We start from the raw sequence: 4,563 nt of genomic DNA, 5'->3' as shown, positions 1-4,563 counted from the left end.
GTGTAACAACTTTCCCTTTTTAAAGTAAACCCAGCTGTTTATCAAGGCAAAACAGCAGATGCTTAAAATTTTCAATTGGTCTCCTATGACCTCACTATATCAAAAGGTAAGGACTCTGGTGGAATCTTTTGGCAGCCCCTCCAGGCTTGTGGGACCTACCAGGGATGAGGCCGTACCGCTGCAGTGGAAGCATGGAGTCCTAACCACTAGATTGCCACGGAATTCCCGTTCGTGGCTTTTTAACTCATTAATTCTTACTGTATTTTATGTCCTACACTATTTGCTGCTGTTGCTTGCTGAACTAATTTTCAAAAATTGATGCTTTTTCATCATTGTGGGTATTTTTAATTATAATATATTTACTCCACAAGTGAGTTAACTCAAGTGGACAGTAATGTCCACTGAGGAGACAGTCACCCCCAAGGAGTCAGCAGAGCAGAGCGTGAGAGCTGAGGCGAGGGCGAGGCAGCCGAGGCGTCCCCGGAGCGGGCTCCGGGAATTCCGGGACCTGACTGCCCACGCGGTCCACTCTGTTCTCTCTATTGCCTTGGATGACGTTTGCTCGTTCCATCATCGCAGCCATCAATTTTCCTAACTAGGGATCACATTTATTTGACTTCAGAAAGCTCATAAACACATTAAAAAAGTCTGTATTTTGATAAATGCCATTTTTGAGGCATCAACCAGTGTTTACACGGTACCTTCCACACCTGTAAGTAGGGTAGCTCAAACATGTTCCACAAAGTGAACTCACCCGTGTATTCAACACTCACAGCAAGAAACAGTGATCTCTCAGCCTTCTGAAGACCACAGCCCTGCCAGGGTGCCCTCTCCTCTACTTTCTACAGACCTGGAGGGGTCTTCTCTGTGTACTCTGAGTTTACTTAATCTTACATTTTGTGGGTATATACACACATTGTGTGGTGTCAGTCTCTGTTGTGTCCAACTCTTTGTGACCCTATGGACTGTAGCCCGCCGGGCTCCTCTGTCCATGGGGTTCTCCAGGCAAGAATACCGGAGTGTGTTGTCATTTCCTTCTCCAGGGATCTGCCTGACCCAGGGATCAAACCCGGCTTTGCCGCATTGCAGGAAATTCCCTCTTTACCACTGAGCCACCAAGGAAACCCAGTGACTAACACACACACAACACACTGTGTGTGGAGCCCGTGATAAGTCTGTTTTGAATGACATCTTGCCTTGCGGAGGAAGCACCAGCCTTGAGGATGGAAGGTCTGTACTGGCTGTGTGCTCCCGTGATGATAAAACACTCCCCAGATAAACGACAGGGTCCTGCTGGAGAGCAGAGGGACCCATATTCAACACCCTCTGATGAACCGTATGGGAAAGAATACGAACAACTACACGCGTCTGCGTGTGTGCCCGGGTCACACTGCGGCACAGCGGAAGCCCGGGTCACACTGCGGCACAGCGGAAGCCAACACCTCCTAAACCAGCCACACGCCAGCCAAACGAAAAATAAACATTCCTCCAATGAAGCACTTGGTTTCGGTCTCTCTGGCCGGCTCTTCTCTCCTGGGTGTTAAGAAAGACTCTGAGTATGAGCAGCTCTGTGACCAGTTACACAGGAAACTTCTCTTTCTGAGCAGATCAACCAGTTTTGTTACAACAATGAATAAAGCTCTTGGTAAGCCTTCTTTGCTTACAGCAAGGTCCATATTTACGGAACGGGGTGGGGAGCTCAATGCTTTGGTTCTTTGGAGAACTGTTTGCCGTTACCCCTCCCTACACAGACATTTTCCAGCTCAGGGACTTACGGGCTGTTACTGAAGATGGCTCGTGGGTTATTACTCACGACGGCTCTGTCTCTTTGACAACCAGGCATGTTGCCTGGCAACAATTTCCTTGTTGCTTTCACATCTCCCTTTATCTCTGCTTCTACATCTTCGGCAAACCCGTCCCTCTTCTGCTCCCTCCCACACAGAATGAAGTCCCTGCACCCTCCTGAGTTACCAGGCGGGAGTGGCAGACCCACGGGGCTTACTTCCGAGAGGCTGGGTGCTTCGCTGCTGCAAGTGCATCTTGGCTTGGAAGCTTTGTGGGGAATCTTTAAAGCACCACTGGTGAGGCCAGCGGCAGAGTGCACGGTCGGCCCGGGACCGGGGAGGAGAGGGGAGGTTCGAGTTCGGGTTCAGGGTCACGAGCTGTGCGGAGCTGGTCCAGGACTGGATTTTCCGGGGTGGGCAGGGGGCACAGGAAGAGCGTGGTGCTTGGAGTTTCTGACACAGAGTGACAAGGCACGTTCCCCTTCTCTAGTGGCAAAAGGGAAAAAACCTTAGCCGATTCTTAAGCAGCTGTCCTTCAGACCTGGAGCGCGGACTGTACCCAAAGCAGGCTGGGCTGAGCCAAGGAGGAAGTCTGCTTGCCTGCAGCTTGTCCTGGGGGTCCCGGCTCCTCTGCTGGCAGACCCTCTGACTCACGCTGAGAGTCTCCGGCTAAGCTATATCGCTGCCTTAAAAAACCAGGTGGGCTTTAAAATAAAATGCTTGCTCCAGGAGGAACAGTCCTCAGGTACCGCTGACTCCTAGCGGAGGTCAGACATCACAGCTTGGTGGGACTGGGGCTCTGCGGGCAAGCCTGGTGGGAGACAGGCCATGAGAGCCCTGGGCTCTGGGGGGACGACCAGACGGTGGGCCCTCGTGGGTCTGTGCCTCCAGGGACAAGGACACTCGGGGGGACATCGCTCTCCTCTGTCGTGCTTTGAGGGCTCGGTCACAAGCAGCCAAGGGTGCCAGCTGCTCCTCGCCCGTGTCTGGCCTCAGTCACGCACACGTGCCTCCTCATACGCGTGTGTCTGTGTGTTTGCCCGTGTTCTCCGTCAGGGCTGTGCCCCAGCCCCCGGGGACGTGTGACAACATCTGACGTTCAGCGCTGCCACGACCTGGGGCAGCGGGAGGCACCAGGGCCTCGAGCGGCTGGAGGCCAGGATTCGGGAACGCCCTGCAGCGCACAGGGCGGCCCCACGCCCAACGCACCCTGCCCTCGGGTGTCAGCGGCGCCCGGGTGAGAAACCCTCCTCTGCGGAGACAGGGCCGTCCGTGCCCTGACCTTGCTCCAGGATGCTGGCTCCTGCACCTGGACCCGTGGACTCACTTACCCACGCGCCCTGTCCACATGCCTCCTCCCCCGAGTCTTCTCTGCGCACAGGATGTTCTCACCTCTGCCCTTGACCTCTGTGCTTCCGCGAACACTGAGCAGACCCTTCTCTGAACCACCACCAGGGACCCTCTTTAAGTTGCTAATAGAGGGTCAGCTCCTGGAAGGCAAAGACCCACTTGCTTCTCGTTTTTGTCCCTTCTTCAGATCCTCGTAATCCAACTAAACTACAGAGCAGACCATGAGAAGCGCTGTGACGTGGAAGCTGCTGTACCAGCCCGGCTGAGTGTAAAGGGGGGAGAGGTCACTTCCGAGTGAGAGACGTCCCCCGGGGTGGCATCGGGCCGAGCCTGCCCGTTACTGGCACATGTACCATTTGACATGAAGTGCCAGCTCTTTCACAATTACTCGTACAAGTATTTTAGTTACAATTTTAGAGCACATTTGTCCTGCCGTAAGCTCAGATGACCATTATATCTACTACTGTGGGCAGGAATCCCTCAGAAGAAATGCAGTAGCCATGATGGTCAACAAAAGAGTCCGAAATGCAGTACTTGGATGAAATCTCAAAAACGACAGAATGATATCTGTTCGCTTCCAAGGCAAACCATTCAACATCACAGTAATCCAAGTCTGTGCCCCAACCAGTAACACTGAAGAAGCTGAAATTGAACGGTTCTATGAAGACCTACAAGACCTTTTAGAACTAACACCCAAAAAAGATGTCCTTTTCATTATAGGGGACTGGAATGCAAAAGTAGGAAGTCAAGAAACACCTGGAGTAACAGGCAAATTTGGCCTTGGAATACGGAATGAAACAGAGCAAAGACTAATAGAATTTTGCCAAGAAAATGCACTGGTCATAACAAACACCTTCTTCCAACAACACAAGAGAAGACTCTATACATGGACATCACCAGATGGTCAACACCGAAATCAGATTGATTACATTCTCTGCAGCCAAAGATGGAGAAGCTCTATACAGTCAGCAAAAACAAGACCAGGAGCTGACTGTGGCTCAGACCGTGAACTTCTTATTGCCAAATTCAGACTGAATTGAAGAAAGCAGGGAAAACCACTAGACCATTCAGGTATGACCTAAATCAAATCCCTTATGATTATACAGTGGAAGTGAGAAATAGATTTAAGGGCCTAGATCTGATAGATAGAGTGCCTGATGAGTTATGGAATGAGGTTCGTGACATTGTGCAGGAGACAGGGATCAAAACCATCCCCATGGAAAAGAAATGCAAAAAAGCAAAATGGCTGTCTGGGGAGGCCTTACAAATAGCTGTGAAAAGAAGAGAAGCGAAAAGCAAAGGAGAAAAGGAAAGATATAAACATCTGAATGCAGAGTTCCAAAGAATAGCAAGAAGAGATAAGAAAGACTTCCTCAGCGATCAATGCAAAGAAATAGAGGAAAACAACAGAATGGGAAAGACTAGAGAT

The sequence above is a fragment of the Bison bison genome, unplaced genomic scaffold (assembly GCF_000754665.1).
Source record: "Bison bison bison isolate TAMUID 2011002044 unplaced genomic scaffold, Bison_UMD1.0 scf7180017864321, whole genome shotgun sequence".
NCBI classification, from domain to species: Eukaryota; Metazoa; Chordata; class Mammalia; order Artiodactyla; family Bovidae; genus Bison; species Bison bison.
This window is presented reverse-complemented; position numbering follows the sequence as displayed.